We start from the raw sequence: 25,880 nt of genomic DNA on the forward strand, positions 1-25,880 counted from the left end.
AAGAAAACTCCATTCTTTTTTATATTTAATATGATTTCGATACTCATAAATCATGGTTTTACTTAATTTTTCATTAAATAGAAGTTTGTAAGATATACAAATCCTTATTTCATAAACATAGGAAAATATATTTTCTCTTTTTGAGATGGAGAAATCTCACTGTGTAGGCCAGGCTAGCCTTGAACTCACAAACATTTACCTGCTTCTGCCTTCTGAGTGCTGGGATTAAAGGTGTGTGTCACCACACCTGGCCAGAAAATCTTATTCACATTGCCTTTACTATACCCTTCTTTGGTGGAAACCTGTTTTCCTGTGTATGTATTGAACAGACTCATACCTTGATTTTTATTTTGTGTGTGTGCGTGTATGTGCAAATACATGTGGAGGCCAGAGGCTAACCTCTGGTGTCATTCATGAAGCACTGACCACCTTGTGTTTTGAAGCAGGGTCCTGGATCTTGTCAAGTATTGCTCAGCTTTTACATGGAAACCAAGGGATCAAACACGGGTGCTCGGCGCTTGCATGACAAACACTTTCCTGACTGGGCGATCTTCCCAGTGCTACCTCTTGTTTTCTAATTTCTGGGATGCGGTGCTGCGCATGGTGAGACACGGGGAGCGTAGTGGGGCCTGAACGGGGTGCTAGCCCACAGTGAAGCAAGGGTGGAGACAAAGAGCTTTACAAACTGCCGAAGTAACTTCTCAAAGCTTCCAGCTCCAGCTCCTGGGCTTGAGGCCTTCCTTTCTACTCTCCTCCTTGACAAATGAGAGAATGAGCAGAGCGGGTGCCCAGCCTATGCCTTGGGATGTCCCATGAGGAAGGTGGGGCTTCAGTCCAGCCCTCTAGGCTTCTTGCTCTCTTTACCCTAGTTTGTCAACATTGAGGGCCAGCCTCCCCTGCGTCAGGTAGGGGAGTCTAGACCAAACTGTGATCCGGCACCTGTTCCTTGTTTTTCTCTTATTCCAGCTTCTTTGGGTAAAACTGCAGACTGGTTCAGTGCTGTGACGAGCTTAGAAACCCATCTCAGTGTCCTTGGTCACACCAGCTTTCAGCTCCTCAATGTACTTCTAGTTTTAAATCTGTTTCTGCTTCCCCGCTGTGAGAGCGCTTTTCCAGGAGGGAGCTCTGGGCAGTCGGGGTGGGCATTAAAAGGGAACTGCTTGGGGCTTGTGCAGCTGCTCTGTCAGAATACAGGAAGCCCTTCCTGAGAGCTTCCCACGCCAGGGCAGTACTGGCCCATCTGGTGCAGTGCAGGAAGAGAGAAGCCAAGTTGGGCTATTTTGTTTTCTTGCAAGGGGTTTGAGTGCAGCAGACTGTGCTAGGGGTGAGTGTGGGGGTGGGTTGAGCGAAGCTGACTACCCAGGCAGAGGAAGGCAGGCACAGGGACTGTGCAGTGGGAAGGAACCTGGCTTGAATTTCAGCCTTGCTTCCTGACTCACTCTTTTTATCCTGAGACACATTTCTCACACCTGTGAAGTGGGGGTATTGATAATAGGTGGTCCCCGGCAGGGCTAAGGCTTTGATAGCATGTATGGGGACAGGCTTCCTGACACTATTCTGTGGGTACTTCGACTGTTCATTTGCCCCTGTTGGGGCATCACAGTGACACGCCAGACCCTCTGCTGTTTCACAATAGCTCTTTTCTTCCCCATAGCAACACAATTTTTTTTTTGGTAGATCCTGTATAAGTTTCATTTTCAAGATGCAGACATTCTGTCGCATGCTCAGGGTCCAACAGTTGGCAAACAGCTGAACCTGAGGTTGGGTCAAAGCTGGCAGTCACCTGATTCTTCCACCTGAGCTCTTAGGCACCCAAAGTCTGTCAAGAAGATAGGGGCATCCAACCCATTGTTGCCTTGGCTGGGATTTTCCATTTGACTGTTTCCCTGTCTCGTTTGTATCGTCCACCTAACCCTATTTTCATTTGTTAAAAAGAATAATCAAAGCTGCCCTTCAAATACATGAATTTTAGATGTCATCATAAGCCCAGGGAGAGGAATGATTCAGCTAGCTATTGCTGTGTAATGAACTACCTCAGCGTCTGGGGGCTTAAAATAATTTGTATTTTACTTGCACACTGTAGTGCTCTGAATGAAAATGGCCTCCAAAGGCTCATATATTTGAATGCTTGGTCCTTAATTGGCTGAATTGTTTGGGAAGGATTAGGGGGTGTGGCCTTGTTAGAGGAGTGTCACTAGCAGCAGACTTTGAGTTTTCAAAAGCCAGTACAGTTCTCAGTTGGTTCTCTCTCTTTCTCATGTCGTGGATCAAGAAGTACACTCTCAGCTACTATTCTAGCACCGCACTCCTTGGCATCATGGTCATGGACTCTAACCCTCTGGAACCCTGAGCCCTATTGGCATCTTTTATTAGTTGCCACGGTGTTTTGATGAAGCAACTAAGACACAATTCGGAGGTTTGGACTGGATTCAGCTGGACATCACTGTTCTCCAAAGGCCCCATGTGGCTGCTATTGGCTGACCATCTGGCTAGGACTGGGTAGCTCAGCACAGCCTCACTCACAAGCCTGGTGGCTGGCAGCCTGCTGTCAGGGTCCCAGATGGCTTGTTCAGGAGGCTAGCTGTGGCTCCTTTGGCAGGGTTAAGAAAGCTGGATGACCTGGGATCTGTACCCTGTCACCCACGATATATCAGATTGGTCAAAGCGAATTGTAAGACCTGTTCAGATTAAATGAGTGAAAACCAGATTCTGTGTCTTGTTGGGAGGCCTCTCAAAGACTCGGTGGCCCTTTTTAGTCTGTCACAGAGTGCTACCTGTCCTCACAGGCATTTTTGATGCAAACCCTTTTCTGCCATCCCTCTCTTCCAGTCTCCCCTACTCTTCTGATAATAACCTTTCATTTTACATCATGCAAAGCTTCATTCAGTCACTCAATAGATATTTATTATGTGCCAGGGACTGCTGGGTGAACGAAACCAAGTCCCTGCTCCATAAATCCAGTAGTTCAGAGTAGAGACAATTAAGAAGCAGACAAGGGGCAGTGTTCAGCTGCTGTGAACAATAGGGGCTTTGGAAACAACAGAGTAAGCAGGTGGGGACATGGCTGGGAGGATGGCAGGGCAGTGGGTGGCTCCTATTTCAAAGTGGTCAGCTGACACTAGGGAAGTGACAACTAAGATAGGGGTGAACCAGAAAGAAGTCCAAGGGCCCTGGGCTGATGCAGAGTCACAATGCCTTATAATTTTAACTGCAAATAAACACCATAGCCTGGGTATAGTGACACAATCTGTAATCCCAGCATCAGGGAGATGGAAGTTCAAGGCCAATCTCAGCTACATAGCCTGGGAGATCGTGTATCAAAAAAAAAAAAAAAAAAAACCCTCAAACATTGGGGCTGGAGAGATAGCTCAGGGGTTTAAGAGCACTCGCTGCTTTTGCAGAGGACCTGGGTTCTGTTCCCAGCATTAACATGTTGGCATATAACTATCCTTAATGTCAGCAGACTCATTCAAGACCCTCTTCTGACCTCTATGTGCAGCAGATATGCGTGTGATACACGTATATACATTCAGGTGAAATACCCAGACACATACCATAAAATAAACCTGGAAAAACAAACAAATCTAACCACCACTACTAGCGCAAATTCAAGCTTAATACACTTCATTAAAAAACAATAAAAAGCACTGAAATATCGACAACCAAAAGTGTTTTATTATACCTGTCTTTGTTATGAGTAAATTACAGTTCCCAGGAATTTAATGGTTGGTGGCTCCGCATTCACCTTTCTCTGCCTGTCCCGCTTGCTCATTGGCTTGTGGTGAAGATCAAAATGACACCATTAAAAATGAAAGTTCCCCCGCTTCTGGTTTCATTTCCTACCGCAAGGATACCAGTGATTTTTTTTTCCTCAGAGAACACAAATCAGTCACCACTTCCTGCTTAAGACGCTCCACAGTGTCCCTGCGCATAAACACAAACTCAAGGCAAACAGGCACAGTCCACAAACCAGCGCCACCTGCTTGATTCTGGCTAAGGTGTCCCCCAGTCTCTCAGGTTTCCTGGTAAGCTCCGCGCTGGAACTGGCTCTTATCCCAGCAGACTGGCACAGCGGCTCTCTAGTTTGCGCCCTCCTGTCCACCCAGTGTCCCAGGAAGGCTTTCCCAGTCTTAAGATCTATAGGGGGCAGGGGAAGGGGGCTGCAGCGAGTGGCCCCAGATGCTCTCAAAAGTCCTCCGGAGCGCATTCCGAGATCCATTAAAACACTCTCTGCGCCTCAGTTTCCCCATCTACAAAAGCTCATGAACCTCTTTCTCTCGGGGCGGTGAAGGCTGGAGGTCAGGGCGGGCGCGTGGGCGACCGAAGAGCTCCGGGGACCTTGTGGGACCCTGGCCTAGCCCGCAGACCCATCTGGGGCCACTCCGGCCACCTCGTCATCCCGGAACAGCGCTGTCCGCGGACGTCGCCACGCCCGCACAGCTGGGATAGACTTCACCCGGAGCGGGGCGCGCCGCCGCCTTTGCGCAGGCGCGGGCCAAGTCGCGCATGCGTGGAGCTCCGCGCTGAGGTGAGGCGTCGCGCGCCGCGAGGTGTGGGCGCGCGCTCTTACCCACGGCGCACGCGCGGGTCCGCGCCGACTCAGCACGGCCCGAGGGCGCGAGCCCGCCGCCACCGCTACCGCCGCGGGCCGGACCGCCGTGCGCCCGGCGTGCGCGTGGGAGAGAGCGCGGCCGCCTCTGCCGGCGCCGCCCCGCTGCCGTCTGTCCGCCTCAGCCTCGCGCACTCAGCGGCGGCCGGTGAGTGCGGGTCGCGGGGCACGGGTCGCGGCGGCGGAGGCGCGGGCTCAGGGCGATGGGCGGCGCGGGCCGCGGTGCGGGCTTCGGCGGACACGGCCCCCGCCGCGCCCCGGCCTCGCTCCTCGTCTGGGCGGTCGGGCCCCGAGAGCTAAGGAGGCCGCGGGCCGGGGTGCAGGAGGCCGCGGGGTCCGGTACGGCGGGACGGGCGCGGCGGAGACCCTGGAGGCCCGAGAGCCGAAAAACAAAGGGGACGGCAGGCGGAGTGCGGGGCAGCCGCGGGGTGGTCCGCGCGTGGCTTTCAGGGCGACCGTACGAACCCCGGAGTCATTGTGCTGCCCAAGTTCCCTCCGCCCCCACCCAGCCCCGCCGCGGCGCGCTGCCTGTCCCCGCCGGTCCTCGCAGGCTGCTTTTGTGGCACCGCTCTAAGGAGCGAGGGTGTCTGTGTGCGCGCACTTGTGTCGTTTAATTGTGAGGTTTTTTTTGTAGAGAAACGCACTGAGGAGAAAGTTGCTTTTTATTTTTTCTTTGAAAGCCATTTCAACAGTGTCTCATTCTTGCATAGTTAGACTGCAGCTGGGTGTTTGGCAGTGGGACTGAGATAATAGCAATACTGTAGTGATTATGGGGACTGGTTGAAATAGGCTGGAGCTGAAGGCACGGCAAGAGTTTGCCGGTCTGTTTTAAATCTTGACCAGCGCTGGCATTTCTAGTTAGAATGGAAGCTTTATCATGGTCGTGATAATAGGCTATTGCTACTTGAAGTGAAATACCAGCGTCTCACACTGTGTGTGTGTGTCTGTCTGTCTGTCTGCTCATTAAGCGAGGAATGAAAAGTCTCTCCTTTGAAAGACTAGTCTCTGAGCAGTGGCCTGGGACAGAGGTATGTGGATGCAGACATGAAAAGAAATCATGTAATATTAGCATGCTACATATCTTTGTGGAGGTACACTATAGATAATAGTTACATCCATATTAGTATTTGAACATGAACTTTTTTTCTGAGGATGGAACCCGGGGCTTCTTCCCACGTGGTTAGTACTGGGCTACTAAGCCACGCCCCCGGTCCAAACAGCCCAAACAGGAAACTTTAAGGACAAGGACGAGGAGTCCCAGTATCATTGTGAGTGCAGTTGTTTTATATTTGTGGCTATTGTAGGTGGGCCAATCCCTGACCTCTCTGGACACTTGAATTTATCAAAACGCTACACTAGTACATCTTCTTGGAAAGCATTTTATTCGGGACAGTTGTCATTTAATCCAGTTTATTCGTGATCTACAGGAGAAGGTGGCTTGTGTCTGGGAGAGGGCCATAAGTCACAGCTTTTAGTACAGTGAGAATCCTGCAGAGATGATGCCCCGGCAGGTAAATCTTTTTGGTGCAAAATCCATAGTGTGGGGAAGAAGTGCTGGCACAAACGCTCTAGAGTAGATGGGACCTACTGTTTTTGAGACTGGCAGCCCACTAAACGAGGAAGTGTTGGGGGTGGAGTTCCAGCTGTAGCAGTGAAGAGTGGGAGGAGGCTGCAGCGAGGACACGGGTATGTGAAGTAGTTTAGAGCTCTAAGCCTGTTGTTGGGAATTACATAATGCGTCAGTCCTCAAAACCCTGTTCCGGAGCTGGTTAGATAACTCTTCTCACTAGGAAGTTGGAGAAATATCCGAAAGACAGTTGTGAGCTGGGGAGTTAGCTCATTAGTTGTGTGATAAGTGTGAAAGGCACTGTGGTCCCTTCCAAGACAATTGTGTTAAAGATAGTTGCTTAAAGATGACTGCGCCTGTGGAAGAAAGGATTTTATATTACACTATATAATATAGTAAAACTAATTCTGACAGTACTCTTATGGGATACTAGTTTGAGTAAGAGAAGTAGGGACTTTGTTCATAAGAATTTTTGCAGGGAATCCTTCCCCTTTATAGTGTCATAATTTTGAGAAAATAATTAAAATTGTCTGAGTTACAAAAGATGTTACATGTTAATATAGTGTGCACATCTTTTAGTTTGGATTGGACATTTTCAGTTTAGATGGACTTTCACCTAGATCACTTGTTTTGAATTTCAGTCACAGTAAGTGATAACTTTTTTATTACTTGTGTGTGCACGATATGTGCAGGTTGGTGTGTACAAGTGTGGAAGCCAGAGGAACTTTGTGTAATCACTTCTTGTCTTCCACCTTTCTGTGGATTCCAGAGATTGAACTCAGGTTGCCAGGCAAGTGCCATTTCTTGTGTAGCCGTCTCATCAGCCTACATAAAAAGTTTTCCTGTGTTAATATTTGAAGTGGTTGTTGTTGTAGTCACTACAGAGAGCGGTCATGAAGCTCTGGGCTTGAGCTCCAGCACTGCAAATGATCAAAATAACCAGAGAGTCTTAGTTTCTGCGGACTTTGCCTTAAAGCTTGGAGTCTACCATTTTGAGTACTTATTTTCATTATCATTTCCCCTACTAAGATTCCTTAAATAATCAACAATAAATTGCGTTGGAATCTTTGAAGACTTTTACTGATACCTTTAGAATTACTTAAAATGCAAGAAATTTAAAAGGTGGACAAAGTGAGTGTCTGTGTGGTGGTAGTGATACACTCTAGGCTGCTCAAGAGTGTAGCCACTTGTCAGGTATTACGCTCCACGCCTCCAGGATTCTCCAGGTTCCGAGGCTTGCTGGTCTCATTAGACTACATTGAGAAGGTGTGTCTGAACTGCATTAATAGTGGATATTTCATCTTTTTTTGGCTTTGTTTCTTTACATTATATTGGCAGAAGTTTATTTTACATTATGACTATGGAAAGAAAAGCAGCCTCTTGCAGAAGAAATTAAATTTATATATCCCAGTTTCTTCTACTGATTTCTAGGAATTGTGCCAGATTGTATTCAGAACTCCTGAAAGTCGTTGCTGTTTATAAAACCTATAATCTGTAATCTTTAAAATTTATTTTTACTAGGTTCGAGTATGGAGATACAATGTAGTGAAGTCTGTGTGATTCAGCTTTCGGTTTGGGTGGGATTTAGCTGATGCAGTTGTCTCTAATCTGCATGCACACTCATGGAAGTGGGAAAGAGTTGACATGAGTGTGCTGCTGGAGCTGGAAGCCTAGGGAGTGTCACTAGTGGTGTTGCTCAGAGTTTATGGTCATGATGATGTTTTCTTACCAGCCTTAAAGTTAACTAAAGTAGTTGTATGCGGACCTCACTGGTGTGTATTTCCCTTTGCTGAAAAATAACTGGAATCATACTTGGAATGTGATCTTATACTAGGGGAGTGATCTTATCACTGGGTCCCCTGTGTGTGTCACTGCTTTCATATGAAACCTCGGAGAGGATCAGGACTCTGAATTAGAATTGTTGCCTTTCCCTCCCAGTCTTGAGTGGGAGTTCTGCTTCAGTCTTCCGTACCTATGAGAACCACTGGGCTGCAGGTGCTATGCAATCTTCAGTGTACACAGAAGACCTGGAGGTTGAAGTTAGAGTAACTTGCCGAGGTTGCTTGACCCTTATAGGCCGGACACCGGATGGGAGCTGTGGTCCATCAGGCCTGTGGGGCTCAACACATTGTAACTAGTCTTCAGAATGTGAGTGATGTTGTCTGGGAAGTTTAGATATCTAGGTTTTCTATTGATACTTTTAGGACTTCAGCTTCTGACTTAACCAGCGTAATATAGGTTAATCATTGACTATCAAAATTTTGGTTATTTGAAATTTGCTAAGAATTAGTTAAATACAGATACATAAGAGTGGGTTAGTGGTTGGGCGGTGGTGGCACACGCCTTTAATCCCAGTACTCAGAAGGCAGAGACAGGCGGATCTCTGTGAGCTTGTGGCCAGCCTGGTCTATAGAGTGAGTTCCAGGACAGGTTCTAAAGCTACACAGAGAAACCCTATCTTGAAAAACAAAAAGAGTGGAGTAGTGATTTTTGCTTCTTATTTGCTTTAGTGACTGACACAGCCTCAAGGCTTTTTGTGGGTAATTTTTTTTTGGGGTTATTGTATGTAAGGAGAAGAGTTTATGGAAAGCAAGGGAAAACTGTGTTTCTCTCAGAAGCATGAGCCCTGTGTAGAACCCCAGGAAATTATAATTTTTAACACATTGTGTCCATGTAGAGCAGTGATTCTCATCTTCCTAATGCTGTGATTCTTTAATAGAGTTCCTCATGTTGTGTGACCCCAACCATAAAATGAAGTAGCATTGCTACTTCATAACAGTAGTTTTGCTACCTTTATGAATTGCAATGTAAATATCTGATATGTAGGTCCCAAAGGGATCTCAACCCACACGTTGAGAATCACTGCTGTAAAGGGTTCTGAAGTGAATGTACTCATTCTTACCAGTCTGGAATTTTTCCATCCTGCTTTTAAGACATACTTGCTTCCATTTTGGGGGGGCTAATGGACCAAAACCAAGCCTCAAAAGGACTTCAAAGTTTTGCTTGTGGGTTGTCTGTGTCTGGGGTCTCCTTCCTGCCAGTTTTTGTTAAAATTCCTATCATCATGTGGCTTGGATTCTAGGCACTTGCAGTTTCTACTTTTACTTGACCGAAGTGCCATATGATCATCTTTATGAGTGATTTTGTGTGTTCTCTGTTTTTAGATGATTCATTGTCCTCCAGGAGGACAGAAGCTCCCTTTTATTTCCCAGTGCACCCCAGTGCCTATCATATAGTCTTGTTGAGTGAGTGACTGGAAGAACCCAGGTGTGTTAATTATTGTAGAATTGGGTCACTCAGATCTACGGGGATCAGGAAATATACTACTCTGTCATTTAACAGTTTTGAAGGTTTCTTTATAGAAATTGGTTTTATAGGAATTAGTCTTATACATTAGGATTCAACTCAGGTTTGAAGGGAGCAGTTGTTCAAAGTGATACAAAATGAGTGGGATTTTGAAAGGATCCATGCTGAGTGCGGAGGTCAGTGATAAAGCACTTGCCTAGTAGTGTGTGCCAGGCCCTGGGTTCAATTCCCAACACTACAGAAAATAAAATGAAAAAAAAAAATGAAAGGACCTGTCATGCTCTAGGATAGTCTGTGTTGATCAGCTGACTTTACTGAACTCTTCCCCCCCCCCCCCCCCCAGTGCTTGACATAGCCTACAGCCATGTAAAGGAGTGTGGGAGTTACACATTGTACAAGTGCGTCTGTGACCTTGCTCACAGTCTTTACCTGGATGCTGTCCAGGTGCAGTGTTTAGAATGACAGGTGACAGTTCTCTCACAGATAAGGAAAACTAGCATTTGGGTACAGAATCTGTTCTATAGGTTGTTGTTTGGTCTTTCTCAGTCAGTGCTTCCGTCCTTCAGCATTGCTGTACCATGCAGAGAACTCACAGATGAACACTCCAGCCCCCGCTAGCTCATTCACTGTTTTCAAGCGGTGACAGCATAGAAACATTACCTTCACCTAGAACAGTGTTTCTTAATCTGTAGGTCTTGAACCCCTTTGGGGAGTCGGACAACCTTTTCACAGGAGTCAAATATCATATAAATATCCTACATATCAGATATTTAAATAATGATTCATAACAGTAGCAAAATTACAGTTATGAAGTAGCAATGAAAATAATTTTATGATGGGTGGGGGTCACCACAACATTTGGAACTGCATTAAAGGGTCGTAGCATAGGAAGGTTGAAAACCATTGACTTATAATCTTGTGTGATTGTGAAATAGCCCCTAAGCTGCTTAAGCTTGTTTTCTGGGAACCTCTGCCTTAGAGCAGTTTGAAATACAGGTCATGATTTTAGATATGTGTTTGCTCTTGTTATAAGAAGTCTCAGCTGGTTTTTGTTTTTTGTAAGCATTTTTCAGATCTTCAGAACACGTCTTAACTATTTTTTTATTTTTCATGTTTTATGCTGAGACTACTTAAGTCTTTTGAGTCTTGGTTTGGAGTTTAAATGAACAATTTGCCTTGAAGGAGAAGTTTGTTTGACTGTGGCAAATAGGAGTGTACGCGTTGGTAGTTAAGGCAAATTTAAGTTCCCTGATGCTTTTGTTTTGGTCTGAAAAGTTGGCTGGCATTTACTAGAGTCAGAGTGATTGCCAAGTCTTTGGGTGACTAATGAGGCAGTATTTATTGTATGAATTGATTTTAGACCTAGCATTGAATTCATATGTGTGTGTAATTAATTCATCCATCTATCTTTTCTTCTTTCTTCCCTCTTTCCACTGTTCTCCCTCCCTCTCTTACCCCTATTCCCTTTTCTTCCTCAATGTTGCCTATCATTCCTATCCTCAGTGCTGTGATTGCAGGTACACTTTGATTAGTACATTTTCTTTTGCCTTTTGACCCCCAACCCACCCCCCCTTTTTTTTTGTTTTTTAGATGAAAGGCTAAATAAAAGTTAAAAAAATCTGCAAAGGTGAAATGAATGGTTTGCTTTTATCTGTATGCCCTATGTAGAATTAAGTGCATCTATTGAAGGGAGTGTTGCAAGCTTGGTGGCAGGGACATTGTTATTCTTCAGTCCCCCAGAGTTTCCTCATGCTACTGTGGTGGTAATCGGATAAAGATGTGCAACCAGGGTCTTTGTCAGTGTGTTGGTACTTGGACAGTAAAAATAAAGAGAGCTCTCTGGGAAGTTTCTAAAAGACGTCTGTTTGGAGGGAATCTTATCAGAAAGACAAGAAGACTTTGTAGGGCTTTGTTCTAAGTGACTTTTTAGAATATCTAGGTGGTTGCAGAGGTAGAGAAGGAGCAGAGATAAACAGGAAATTGTCATGCTATCCACATTTAAACAATGGGTGGGATGCAAAATACCCGCCCCTCTCCCTCATGAGATTGCAAGGAAAACACTTTTTCTGTCTAAAATGGTTTAGTGGAGTTGAAGTTATAATTTACAGTTAGTGACACTCAGTGTCCCCTTCGGATGTCCTCAGAATGCCTGGCCCAGAGAGTTTTCAGTAACTGAGTTAGTGGCTCTGTGCTTAAATTCCTTTTACCCATTGCCATTCTTCCCTGGTCTCGTCTCTGCTCCTGGATGGCCTCTCTTCTACACCCTTCCTGGTGGTTTCTGTAGTGTTACTGTTTTGGTGCTTTAAATAGTCCTTTCCTGGTAATAATGAGACCGTACATCTTTTTATGCACTTACTGGCCACTTGACCCATATTTTCATTTGGTTCTTGTCTTTTTTAAATTGACTTGGAGCTTTCTTTTTATATTTAAAATGTACTTTGCTGGTTATTTTCACTGAACTTTCTTTGCTATTTTTAGATGAACTGAAGTTAGGTTTAATGGAGAGTCTAGTTTCTCAGTCTTTTTAGAGTTGGTGCCTGCCTGCCTGCCTGCCTGCCTGCCTGCCTGCCTGCCTGCCTGCCTGCCTCCCTCCCTCCCTCCCCCCCCCCCCCCCCCCCCCCCTCCCTCCCTCCTTCCTTCCTTCCTTCCTTTCTTTCTTATCAGGTTTCTCTGTAGCTTTGGAGCCTGTTCTGGAACCAGCTCTGTAGACCAGGCTGGCCTCAAACTTACAGAGATCTGCCTGCCTCTGCCTCCCTGAGTGCTGGGATTAAAGGTGTGCGCCACTGCCCAACTGAATTGGTGCTTTTTCTATCTTTTCTTATCCTGAGGTCATAAAATTTTTGCTTTATAAATAATATGTAGAGCCGGGCGGTGGTGGCGCATGCCTTTAATCCCAGCACTCAGGAGGCAGAGGCAGACGGATCTCTGTGAGTTCGAGACCAGCCTGGTCTACAAGAGCTAGTTCCAGGACAGGCTCCAAAACGACAGAGAAACCCTGTCTCGAAAAACCAAAAATAAATAAATAAATAAATAAATAAATAAATAAATAAAGTGTAATTGTACTTTTCACTGCTAACTTTATAATTCCTTTGGAATTGGTTTTGGTGTATAGTATAAAGAAGGGACCTAATTAATTTTCATCTTTCTGTTGTTCTGAGATGGTCTCACAGACTGTAGCTTAGGCAGGTCTGGAAACACTGCAACAGGGCATGCTTGGGATTCTGGCTTTTCCTCCCTTACCCCCTTTTTTGTTTTTTTCCCTTCTCTCACTTGCTTTCTTTGCCTTCTTCTCTCCGTTCCTTTTCCCACTAAGCTATGTTTCTAGCCTTACTTATTTATTTTACAGTCTTGCTCACAGTTACTCAACTAGTCCCCAGCTTTGATTTCTTCTTTCTAAATCTGCATGCTGGAATCCCACCTTCAGACAACACTACCTAGATAATTAGCCCTGGCTAGCCTATAATTCATTATATAGTCCAGTTTAGTCTTCTGCCTCTGCCTTCTGAGCATGTGCTTCCATGCCTGGTGTATAGATCGTGTTTTGTTGTAAATAGTCAAGAATTGCTTAATTCTAGTTCACAAAGGTTCCCCACCTTCATAAGAGTTTAAAGGAGTTTTAGTTTTACATTTAGTTCTAATTCATTTTGAGTTAATTAAGAACCTCTGTATGAGAGCACATGTGTGCAGTGGTGTGCATGTGGTGGTCAGAGGACAAAACTCCCTGTACCTTTAACTGCATTTGTGGATCTAACTAAGGTCATAAGTCTTGTGCTTTAGTCACTGAGCCATCTTGCCAGCACCATTTTGAGTTAATTTTTTTCGTAGATAATATAAGGTAAACTATAGATCTAAGTGATTTGTAGGATACTCTTGAGGCCAGGGGCATGCCCAATAGAAAACAGTGTCAGTGTTTTGTTTTGAGACAGGGACTCACTAAGTAGCTCCTGGCAGGCATGGAACTGACTAGATAACTAGTCTGGCCTCAAAAACACAGAGATCTGACTGCCTCTGTGAATCACTGTGCTTGCAGGTCATGCATGCATGTATGTGTGTATGCGTGTGTTTGTGTGTGTTTCACTTACTAATCAGACGTGAAAGGTGTGAAAACATTGTGTTTCAGATTCATTTCCCCTTAACGTCCCTGCCTTTGGGTGTACTTCTGAGCAGAGCTGTGTAGTGCTTTGGTTGGCAGGAAATCTATACCACCCTCTTTGAGGGGCCGTGGGAGGATAACCTGGTGGAGAGGAAGATTGGGGTGATAGGAAAGAGCAAGGGGGGGGGGTCCGGGTGTTGGTGGCTGTGTACAGATTGACTGATGCATCTCTGATTAAGTTTCTAATAACCCAGAGGCAGCAGAAGCACAGACTTTATACTGACAGGAAAGCTAAAGACCTCTGATGGCTTGCTTAGTTTCTCTTGTTACTGGGCGGTAAGTGTTGTCAGGGATCTATATGTTGGATACCCTTTGTAACACATGTATCTCCAGTTTTGGGATTATCCTTCAGCTGTTAGGAGCCGAGAACATACCTGAAGCACTCCCTACTGTCCCTTCTGCTTTGGGTGGGCACTGCAATTTCTCATTTCAAGAAATTTGAGGATACTCCTAGCAGCCATTGTCTAGTTGTCTTTCACTCTGAAGGAGGGTTCAGAAAGCTGGACTGTGGTTTAGGTTCTGTATGGGAGAGGAGGTAAAGGTAAAGGAGCAGATGGTGGGGACAGAAGAAAAAAAGCTAGGCTGCTTTCTGGGCATCCCAGGGAGTGGCTCTTGACCTTGGCCTACCTTCAGGGTTGAGACCTCAGCAAACAGAAAGTAGGAGACTGTCTGTGTACAGGATATGGATTTGAATTGGCGAGACACCTCAAGATAGTGTGTACAAGTGCTAAATTACAATTTTTATATTTTAACGTGCATATACATATATTTCTTGGGAATCTTGTTGTACTTGAGGCTCCAATTCAGCATTTTGTGGAGGTATCTTGTTCTAATTCTTCTTTTTTTTTTTTTTTTGGTTTTTCAAGACAGGGTTTCTCTGTGGCTTTGGAGCCTGTCCTGGAACTAGCTCTGTAGACCAGGCTGGTCTCGAACTCACAGAGATCCTCCTGCCTCTGCCTCCCGAGTGCTGGAATTAAAGGCGTGTGCCACCATCGCCCAGCCCTCTTTTTTTTTTTTTTTTGAGACAGGGTTTTTCTGTGTAGCCCTGGCTGTCCTAGAACCAGCTGTATAGACCAGGCAGTTCTTGAACTAACAGAGATCCTCTTGCCTCTGCTTCTTGAGTGCTGGGATTACGGGCATGTGTCGCTGCCACCACCCAGCTGGCTTCTGTTTCTATAGTAGATTCTCCATGGTCTTTATTGCAGCAGTAGAAACAAAGCTAGGATGAGATGCCAAAGCTGTTGGCTCTTGGGCCCACCTTGTAAATAGCAGGGTTGCTGTTGAAAGGAAGGGTGGAGAGGGAAATCTGTTTGGAAGTGGAAAAGCTATTGGGGATGCTTTTATTAAGGGCACGGTCTTAGGGCCTTTGGTATTGTGCTCAGTTGTTTTTTTTTTTTTTTTTTTTTCATTTGCTTCTCCTTGTTAGTTAAATGGGCCAAATAATAGAGCCCTAGGCCCTTTTTTTTTGAGAGAATTAAATGATATACTCTGTCTCATACTCCAGGATGGTATAGTGCTTAGCCTAATTAAATGCTTCGCAAAATATAAGTTATTAAAAGTAAGTGTTTACATTAAAAGTTTGTCAGTTTTTAAAGTGCTCGGTCATCTGTGCATCTTTGCTCAGTCTGCTAAATTGCATCCCAAAGGGAGTGGGATATTTGCATTCTTCCAGGTTAGTCCTCCCCATACCTTACAAAGATCCCCAGAATGCTGTAACATACTTTGTCTGGTTTCATCACTTTTAGCTATCATCTCTATTTACTGTTTAATAGTACTGACTCTTTGTTGATTCTGGTTTATACTTAGATATAATAGAGGAACTTGTTTTGGGAGTATATATGCTGTAACTTGATGCTTCTGTCAAATGAGATACAATTCATGACACCTTTCTTTAGAAAGGTGGTCATAAGACCACCCAGGGTCTTAATTATCCAGCACTGTAATCAAGGCAGTGGGTCCCTAAACAGACCTGGAGCTTTGGCTAGGGCCTTGTTTGGTGCCCTTCCCTTCCCTGCTGTTGGTTGCAGGAATGTCCAGAGAACATAGCTCCATGCTGACTCCTTAGTGGCCTGGTAGTTATTTCAGGGATCTGCATTCAGGTGAAACTGCTCTTTTGACTGTGCAGGCAGAGAATTTCAGGATGAGTCACTACCAGGTAGAGTTGGAGTTTATTAAGAAACAACTTTCACCTACTTGGAGGGAGGCCGGCACACCCAAGTGTGAGTGTGCGGTTCTCTAGAGAGCTGCCCCTCCTGATGTAATAGCCATACTGTGATTGTGGTGACATTTGAAGTTACATTGTTTAAAGGATTTTTAGAGTGCACCTCTTTCCCTTTTTCCATTGAGATCTTAGAACTCTACTAAGGTGCTGTGGGTGGGAATATGATGAGAAGGTCAACTGTTGTGGGTCAAGAGGGAGTTGACATGCTTCCAGTCTAGGTGAAGTTTATAGTCCTGGTTCAGGTTCCCAGATAAGATAACTAATTGCAAGATTACAATTGGGAAATAAATAAGGCCCCATATGCTCAGGCTATAAGCATGATTCAATGCCATTTTAACATTATAACTTATCTCTGTATAAAAGGAGTATTATCTCTATGTAAGGATTTTTTTTTTTTTTTTGGATAAGGTACCATGTAGCTCAGGTTGACCTAGAACTAATTGTCATGCTTCTGTTTTCCGAGTGTTGGGATGACAAGCATGAGCTGCCACACCAGGCTTTATGTGGGCAATCTGCATGGATTTAATAGTGTTGGAGTTCTTGACTCTGGGCAGACAAGAGACTTCAGCAGACACTGAGGTGGGACTTCATTTCCTGTCTATTTTCTCTGTCCTTCTTACTTCACCACTTCATATTTGATTAAAACTAAACCAGCTTGACTGATGATGATGATGATGATGAATACCATTAATACTAACACTTGGGAGGCAAAGGCAGGTGAATCTGTACACTCAAAGCCAGCCTGGTATGTATTTGTGTGTGTGTATGTATGTATGTATAAGTTCCAGGCTAGTCAGGGCTACATATCAAATATAAAAGTCTCAAAAAATAAAAGCCAGAAACCAAACACCACCACCAAAAACCAGGTTTGGGTCTCAGCACCCACATGTTGGCTTATAATGGTCAAAAACTTCAGTTCCGAGGGATCTGATCCCCTCTTCTGGCTTTCTCAGTAACCAGGCACTTATGTGCTGCACATGCATAAATGCAGGCTAAACACATGTATACATAAAATAAATCTTTTGTCATTTTTCCTTTTTTGAGACAGGGCCTCACTATATAGATCAGACTGGCCTTGAACACATAGAGATCCACTTGCCTCTCTACCTCTTGAGTGCTAGGAACAAAGGCTTGTTCTACCACACCTGGTCCTAAAAGATAAATCTTTAAAGAAAATAAAAAGCTTTGAGAACTCAGAGGAAGGAAGATGTGTCAGCTTAAGACCCCAGTTATGCTGTAGGATAATTGCCTGCATGAAGGCCATACAATGAATATTTCAGGCTTTTCAGGTCTTAGACTACCTGCGTCACCAGTGCCTAGCTCTTGTAGTGCAGAAGGGTGCTAGTAAAGGGATGAGCTGCTTGTGAACAACCAGACTTTATTCCTGGACTCTAAACTGTAAATTTTATGTGACTTTCATATGAATGACACACTGTTATCATATAACCTTGTAAAACTCTAATAACCATTTGAGTTGTACAGAATCAGGTGAAGCCAGGTTGGCCTGCAGGTGATAGTTTCTGCTCTGGAATGGACAGCAATCCATATGCAAAACTGCTTGTTAGTTGTTTTAAGTTAGTAGAATTTTTTATCTGCCCCTGAAAATGTGTGCTTTTTCTTGGTTGAAGCTGAGGTGTTAATGTGCACTGTTGGCTTTTGGACTCTATTCTACCTTCACTGAAGCTCAAAAGTTGATTCCCTCAGCTGGCATTGTGTCAGCTTAGCTGGCATGTGAGGGTCATGCTGTGGCTGCAGCTGCCTGCCTTTCAGTGGCATTTGTTAATTAAGCTGTTTCATCTTTGTTGATTTCTCAAGGACTGATTCTTACAAAAACAGAAAAGAAATAAAATATTTTATTTGTAGTTATGCTAGAGCTATAGCCTAGTTGTATTTTGGATCTCCATTGTATCCCTCCCCATAGGAAGTAGCATTAACTTGAAATTTTTCACTTCTAACAATAGTAATTGAAGACATCATGGTATTACAGTTTGTGGAGAGAGGAAGATATGTAACAGTGTGATGATTCATTTTATTTGTCAACTTGACACAGTCAAAAGTCTCCGCAAGGGGTGGCTTAGACCAGGTTGTGGAGGTGTCTGTAGGGAACTGTCTTGGTTGGATTGATGTGGGAAGACCCATCCCACTGTGGGTGGCACCATTGTGTGGATTGAGTCCTGGTCTGTGTTAAGTAAGAGTGGAGAAAGGAAGCTGAGCACTAAGCATGCATGCATTCTCTCTTTGTACTGTTGTCTTTGGATGTGATTAGCTACTTCAGTTCCTGCTTTGACTTCCTGACTTCTGTAGGGACTGTAACCTGTAATTGTAAGCTTTCTCCCCTCACTTCTTTTTGTCAGGACATTCTATCACAGCAGAAAAAATGAACAAGGACCAGCAGGAGAAACATTTCTCACTTTCTTGAGACAAGATCTTACTCTATAGCTTAAGTCAACCTCAAACTACATACTTCTTCCACCTCAAAAGTACAGAGGTCACACATGTTAGCCATTATTCCTGGCCAGAAAAGGTGTTTCTGAGAATTATAGACTCGAGTTTAAATATTACATTTAAGCACTTTTTTTTTGACAGATTTTCTTTTTATAGCAGTTCTGGCTGTCTTGGAACTGCTCTGTAGACCAGACTGGCCTCAAACTAACAGAGATTTGCTTGCCTCTGCCTCCCTGAGTGCTTGAGTTAAAGGCATGTGCCTCCACCATCCAGCTGAATTAAATGGTCAACTCAGTGACTAAAGTGGTTTTTGTTGTTGTTTTTAAACACTCTTGGACTGGACCCTGACTTTTGATAAGTTAATTTGCTTGTTCATCTCAGGACCTTTTCTGTACAGTATTTATGATGCCAACTCTTGAAATCACTGTGTAGTTACTGTCTGAAGTGGTATGTAAATGAAGTTAGTGTCTCCCACATTTAGTTAGTATTTAACTGCTAAAGATTCATTCTTTTCTCCTCTGGGCTTTACTAGCTTGTACTTGAGGTGGTTCATTAGTTAATTCATTTGCTGAATGTTTGTTAAATGTTTTGTGCCTGGAACAAGAGTTGTTCTGAAGGTATATATATGAGGAATGTGATGGCACAGCTTAGTGGTCAGTGCCATGCTTTGCTGTGTGATGTGCAGTGACCTTGTTCCAGCAGTGTGCTCAGGGAACCTATAGGTGGTGCATGAGCTTAAGGCTTAGCAGATACTCATTCTTGTGCTGGCAGCAGATGGCCATCATCATGTATCCCTATTTCTTTTAAAACAAACAGACAAAAAACCCTTTAAACATGAAAAGTGCTTAGCCCAGGAACCATAAAGAGATGACTAGGCTGTATGGGGAAATTAGTCCCTTGGAGAGGGGAATTGGGAAAGGAAATTCTGCTCATATATGAAGACATGGGGTGTAAGAAGCTGGGTGTTGTAGACTGAAAGTTTTGGTCGTGTCTGGAGTGATACATGTCAGGTTAGGTTGAGAAGCTTCTATTGACAAGATTAAAGCAGTTTGCACTTGATTCTGATAGAAACTTTGGGTCCCAGAGTGAAAGGAATAGATTTATATGTCAGAATGATTCCACTGGAGTTATAGGGCTCAAATGGAAGGTGTCACAGAGTCACCTACCTGAGAAGAGGGAAGGACCCATACTTTATCACCATTTTCATAGAGTAAAAAATAAAAAATAATAGCCGCTTTTATGCAATCCAAGCTGTTAGGTAAACTCATACAACTGTGTCCTAAGTTGAATGTATCAATCAGCAATTAAAAAAGTTAAAAAAAATTTTTTTAATTCCCCTTGGGTTCCTACCCTTAAAAGTAAAAGGACACAACTTTGCTGTCTCATAGGAAAGCCAACTGTTTGGGACTTTGATGGGACTGAAGTGTCTTCAGCATGTTGGTGAACATTAGGCAAAGCTAAAGGTTATAAACTGTTAAGAGTAGTCTAAAATTTTGCATGACTGTGAGAAAGAGTCTCTTTTGGAGTGCTGTGTTATGTCCTTGGATTGGGTTAAAAGTATATACCAGTGAGATGTAAAACAGCACAGTTGTGATGTCCTGGTGAGCCCCTACGTTAGAGCAGGGCAATAGGGCAGCTAGTGACCGATTGTCGAGATGCATACTATTTTAGTGAGTGGGTTGGAGCATAGGTCATAGCTGTCCCACTTGGATAGAATTTAGGGAAGAGAGATTGGAGATGGGGTATCTCAGACTCTGACTTCTCTTAGGGACAACAGGTCATGGTCAGCAAAGATAGAAGAAACGATTGAGTGTTGTAATGATAGAGAAGTCACAGTAGACATGGTTTCAGATGTCATTCTCAGATATCAGGCCTAGGCATAGTTGTGACTTAATGTTCTCCCGGTTCACTGTTGGGAGAATGAACAGCAGTATAACACTACAGCCAACCTTAGATTGTCATATTTGATACCCACAGTAGTATCAAGTCTTCTACATCACATTTTATTTTAATGTGTTTTGACTTTGTTGTTTGAGACAGGGTCTCCCTGTGTGATTGGCCTAGAACTCATAAAGATCCACCTGCCTCTTTTTCCTGAGTGCTGGAACTAAAAGCATAAATCACCGACTGTTTTTGGTTTTGTTTTGTTTTGTTTTTGAGACAGCTCTTCTCTGAAGCAATACTGGCTTTCAACTCCTGTAATCTTTCTGTCTGAGCTTCCTGAGTGCTGGGTATGCACCACTCTACCTAGCTTATGATTTTAAATGATCATTCCTGCAGTGTGAGACTACTGCTCTAGTGCTGTGCATTGTAAAATTTGGAGGTTCCTCAAACCACCACAGATTCAGTTATTTGCAATAACTATTAACAAAGCTTTAAAAAAAGCTCTTGTCTTTAGGGTTTCAAAACACAAGACTTGACTGGCTGTGTATACTGTGTTTATTTAGAAGGCACCAGGGTTCCTGTTTATTACACCATTTATTATAGCAAAAGGGTATAAACCTAAAATCAGGAAGTCTAGAAGACCTATGTGAGCTCCTTCTACCTCTTACTAGGTTGTATGGTCTGCCCTTCTTCACTCATATCAGTATGTGGCAGCATACATGGAATTGCCTACCTTAGAAGCCGCCTGGGATATTGTGTTCATGGTTTCTGTTAGAGAATACGGGTTATAAAAACAAGTCACTAGCATGCCTTACCATTTGAGAAAGCAGGTCTGGAATCCTGCTCTTTAAGGTTCTAGGGGCAAACAGATCATTTATTTATTTATGTATTTATTTGCTTACGTATGTTTTGTGGGCTTTGGCAAATGCAGAGTGCCACATACTCGTGCTACTGAGTACTACAAAATCATACTATGGCTTTACAGAGTTCTTTGTGGTTTGCCTTGTCTTTTCCATAATGCAATGAAACTGGAAGCACTATCTGTAGCTTTTGCAAACTGGTTTCTTTACTTATCAATGTGCATTTGAGGCTCCTCCATGTAGCCTCTTCCATTTTTTTATTTTTTATTTTTGAGACAGAGTCTCACTATTTAGCCGTGGGTGATTTAGGACTTTTAGAGAAAGGAAGATCTGCTTCTGTCTTTTAATGTTCCCTCTTTGTTAGGCAAAGGCTTCAACCTTTCTTTGGGCAAAATAGTCCTTTATAAAGGGCAGGAGAGATGGCTCAGTGGTTAAGAGCATTGACTATTATTCTGAAGACCCAGGTTCAATTCCTGGCACTCACAGGGTGGCTTATAACTGTTACTTCAGTTCTAGGGGATCTGAGGCTCCTTTCTGGTTTCTGCAGGTACCAACCGTACAAGTGGTGCACAGACAAACATGTAAGCAAAACACACACACACACACACACACACACACAATCCTTTAGTGCATGAGACCTAGAAAAGTGAATTATTTTTATCAATCAATAAAAAGAATAAAAAAAAGAGTTCAAGAAATCTTTTCTTTTTGGTAGAGAATATGCCATAGTTATGTATAGTGTCGTTTACTGTGACGTTAAAAAGTGAAGCTCTTGTCTATAGTGGTGCATATCTGTAGTCCCAGAGGTTGAGGAAATAGGATTGCTTGGGACCAGACTAGGCAATAGAATGATACAAAACAAGCAAACACAAACAAAAAACAAACACCAAAATAAACATCCCCCTAATGAAAGTTACATTTTTTATACAAGTGAGCATGATTCTTTCTGTATATCTGTCATATCTGACATCTGTTCTAACATATCTTTTAGGGATTTGAATAAAAAACAGGCGCCATGCTGGGAAATGGCTCATTTTGGGGGATTATAAAACATTTTGACAGGTTATAATGTGATAATTCAGTAAAAATTATGTAGTATAAATGTAAAATGGAAACTGAAGGGGGAAAAGCAGTGGCATGTTAGCTCTACCTGCAGTAGATGCTGTTGAATTATTTCAGTGAATAGAGATAGAGGCTCATTGCAGTAGGGTGTGTACTTGCATCAAAGGACAATTGCTGGGCAGTTCAGCAGAAGGAATGTTACTTGCTGACAGGGTTGGATAAGGAATGTGGGAGAAAGATGAGTCAAGGATTGGCCTGAGCATCTAGATGAGATGGACATTGTAAACTGAGGTAGTGAACTGTAAAGGTTTATTATTTATTTATTTGAGATAGGATCTCACTAAGTGACTTTGCTGTGAACTGTAAAGATTTGGAAGGCAAGATCAATACTGCTCTTTGAGACATCTGTTGGACATTTACCTTTAATGATGCTGCACTTCTTTAAGGAGTCTAAAGATGGTCTTTATAAATACAGAGTCAGTTCTTCAGGTTTAGGCAGGAAAATAGGAACTACCATAGACTCATTTTAAATACATGGAATTAGGTCTCCCTTGATAGAGGTGGTAGGGCTCGGTAACAATTAGCACTTTCCAGGAGTACCTGTGGGGTTAGTTATGCTGGGCAGTTTCTGATTGCTGTGGTAATTATTATTATTATATTATTGTTATTATTATTATTATTATTATTATTATTATTATTATTATTTTGAGGCTGCTGGGAATTCTTAGCAGAGGTCACATAAGGTTTTGGTTCTTTGTTAATTTCCTTTCTACACATTGTCTAACCTAAGGACAGAGTTTTCTTTCATCTTACCAGTATTGCAAGACTTTGTTTCTCTGTTAGCTCTGACTGGTTAGTAGAAAGCACAAGCGCGAGTTTCTGGGATGTAGCTCTCTATGCTGCAGATGGTGAAATAGAAATGGATGTAGGTTTGACAGCCAGACAGTTGGGTTTACAGATAAGGTTCAGGTCTGAGATGGTGTGAACATGCAGATAGCCTGTCAAGTGGTAATGCCTACATGGCAAACAAAGGGAAGGAAGGATAGAGCTTTGGGAACTCTAGAACTAATTTTGGGAGGGGAGGAGGGACTGCTTGAGGGATGGAAATAAGCCCAGAGAAAATGAGAAAATGATGTAACTGTTGACAGATTCAGTAGTGTCCTTGGGCTTAGCTATGGTGAGGTCCTTGGTAATCTTGAGTGGGAGTTCATGTGGTTGGGTTGAAAAAATACATGGAAGAGAGTTTGTGATGCTAAACATATTGTGTGTGTGCTTATTTATAGAATTATTTGTGTCATAATTGCTGTTAAGTCTTTGTGAGAAAATTAACACATTTGCAGTATCATAGGGTTGACTTGTCTGGATCTTTCTTTGGTTACTTGGATTAGTAAGTGATACATGGTAGGAACTCTGTCAAGGTGGATTATACCTTAGAGTGAGAAGGTTGCAAAGCATGGTGGCAACAGCAAAAAGGTATGTATGAGAGAGAAGAGTTTCTAGGACCCCAGCTATCTGCTTGTATTGATCTTAAAATATACTTAGTTAAAAAATATATTTCATTTTGTAGTAAGTCAAGTTTCAACTTTTCTTTATCCACCTGGAGCAAAATAGCATAAGTATTTTAATTATATAATTTGTAGACTCTCTACTTTAGGCCCTATTTGAACTAGTTCATGCTGACATTTTTACCAGTTTCATAGTTAAATTATATTGTTTTATATTCTTAAATAAGATTGGATTAAGGAACAATTAGAACATACCATGTCTTAAGTTACCCCTGGCTAAAATAGCAAGCATTCAGTGGCATTAGTGCTACTAGAATGGAATGCTCTTACTGTTTAATATCTACTTACAGAACAAAATAAAATAGTTATTGGGCCGGAGAGATTAAGAGCACTGGCTGCTCTTCCAGAGGCCCTGGGTTTGTTTTCCAGCAGTCACATACAGCCACACAACTGTTTGCAGCTCCAGTTTCAAGGGCTCCGACACCTTCTTCTGGCCTTCTTAGGCACGAGGCATTCATGTAGTACACACATAAGCATTCAGACAAAACATTCATACATATAAAATAAATGGATCTTTAAAAAAGAAGAAAATAGACTAAAAATTTAAGACACAAAGCCAATATTATTTACTTATTACTCTAAGGTAGAAGTTAAGTTGAAAGAGGCATAGTAAAAGTAAAGGAGACTAGCTTGGAGTGTGTACAATGTTGTTTGAGCTATGTCTTTGACAGTGGGATTAGGAAAAGTTGTGCTTTGTTATTAGTTTTTAAGAAGATTTATTATGTTTTATGTGTATCTCTGGTTTGCTTGCATATNATGTGTGTATGTATGGAGAGAGAGAGAGAGAGAGAGAGAGAGAGAGAGAGTACCATTTGTGTGCAGTGTCTGTGGTAACCAGAACTGCAGTTGTAGATGGTTATTGGCTGACATGTGGGTACTGGCAGTGGAACCTGGAACCTCTGGAACAGCATTCTCTTAGTCCCTTAGTCATCTCTTCAGCCCAATTATTAGATCTTTTTTAAAAAATTTAAAGAGTGGGGCTGGAAAGATGGCTCAGTGGTTAAGAGCATTGCCTGCTCTTCCAAAGGTTCTGAGTTCAATTCCCAGCAACCACATGGTGGCTCACAACCCTCTGTAATGAGGTCTGGTGCCCTCTTCTGGCCTGCAGACATACATACAGATAGACTATTGTATACATAATAAATATTTTAAAAAAATTAAAGAGTGCTGGGCAGTGGTGATTCATGCCTTTAATCCCAGAGCTTTGGGAGGCAGAGGCAGATCTTTGTGAGTTGGAGGCCAGTATGGTCTACAGAGGGACTTTCAGGACAGTCAGGGCTATACAGAGAAATCCTATATCTTTTTGTTTTGTTTTGTTTTTGTTTTTCTGTCCTGGAACTCACTTTTTAGACCATGCTTCCAGGCCTCCAATTTACACAGAGATCTGCCTGCCTCTGCCTCCCTGGTGCTGGGAATAAAGGCCTTGTGTCACTACCACCCAGGCATTGTGTGCTTTTTTAAAAGAAAAGCAAAAAAACCCTGATGAATCCATTTAATATGGCCTGTATGTGCATGGGTGTAGGACCATCTACTGAAGCAGGTACTCTAAGCGGCAGACCAGAGGCAGTGGACAGCTGCAACAAAATGGTATTTGCCAGACATAACTGTATTGTTGCACACATAAACTCAGTGGTTGTGCCTGTGTGTTCAAGGTCATGCAAGCTAGAAACCTAGTATGGATGGTGGAGAGGTTCGTGCAAAGAGCAACCTATATCTTTGTTTCGTGATTGCAAAGTTCTACCTCTAGGCTATTAAAAGTTTGTGTCTTTGTGTTTCTTCCAAGTTGCCCTCCGTCTACTCTGGCCTTCCTTGTGTTTGTCTCTGTCTTCTGATTAGAGGCCTTTAGCTCATGTCGTTATTTCCTTGTGAATTCAGAACTTCTTCAGAAGCTTTAAGCATGTGTGTGGGCCTTGAATTTTTGCATCAGGATATTCTGTACAGGCCTTCTGTCAGGGAATCTGGTGTTGTCTAGTCTTTCCTATTTGGCTAACAGTTTCTTTCCTACAGGATAAAGATCTAGATGCCAGATTCTAGGAGTTGAGTATATTATGTAGTGGGAAGCTGAAGTCAGTGACTCAGTCTACCTCTGTGTGAAAGGTACTCTGCCTTTTCCAGAGAGTGACTCTTGGTCAACTCTCAGGTGATGAGAGAGGGGGCTATATGGAGGCAGGTTGCCCATGCTCTCTGCAGCATTGGCAGTCTTCACAC

At 43.1% G+C, this 25,880-nt stretch overlaps 1 protein-coding gene across 3 annotated transcripts in view; it reads left to right on the forward strand.

Moving 5' to 3' along the window:
- Positions 1-4,528: 4,528 nt before the first annotated feature.
- The window catches only part of Ptk2 (protein tyrosine kinase 2), a 194,201-nt gene continuing 172,849 nt past the window's right edge, over positions 4,529-25,880 (forward strand). Inside the window, exon 1 of one of the 3 annotated variants that reach the window (XM_050144978.1) lies at positions 4,529-4,757. The gene's annotated coding sequence lies outside the window, so the exon portion shown is untranslated. The remainder of the gene's footprint in view (positions 4,758-25,880) is intronic. The other 2 variants (XM_050144974.1, XM_050144975.1) reach the window with 2 other exon arrangements.

The sequence above is a fragment of the Alexandromys fortis genome, unplaced genomic scaffold (genome assembly GCF_014885135.2).
Source record: "Alexandromys fortis isolate MF-2015 unplaced genomic scaffold, M_Fortis_MF-2015_v1.1 scaffold_2_1_26212458, whole genome shotgun sequence".
NCBI classification, from domain to species: Eukaryota; Metazoa; Chordata; class Mammalia; order Rodentia; family Cricetidae; genus Alexandromys; species Alexandromys fortis.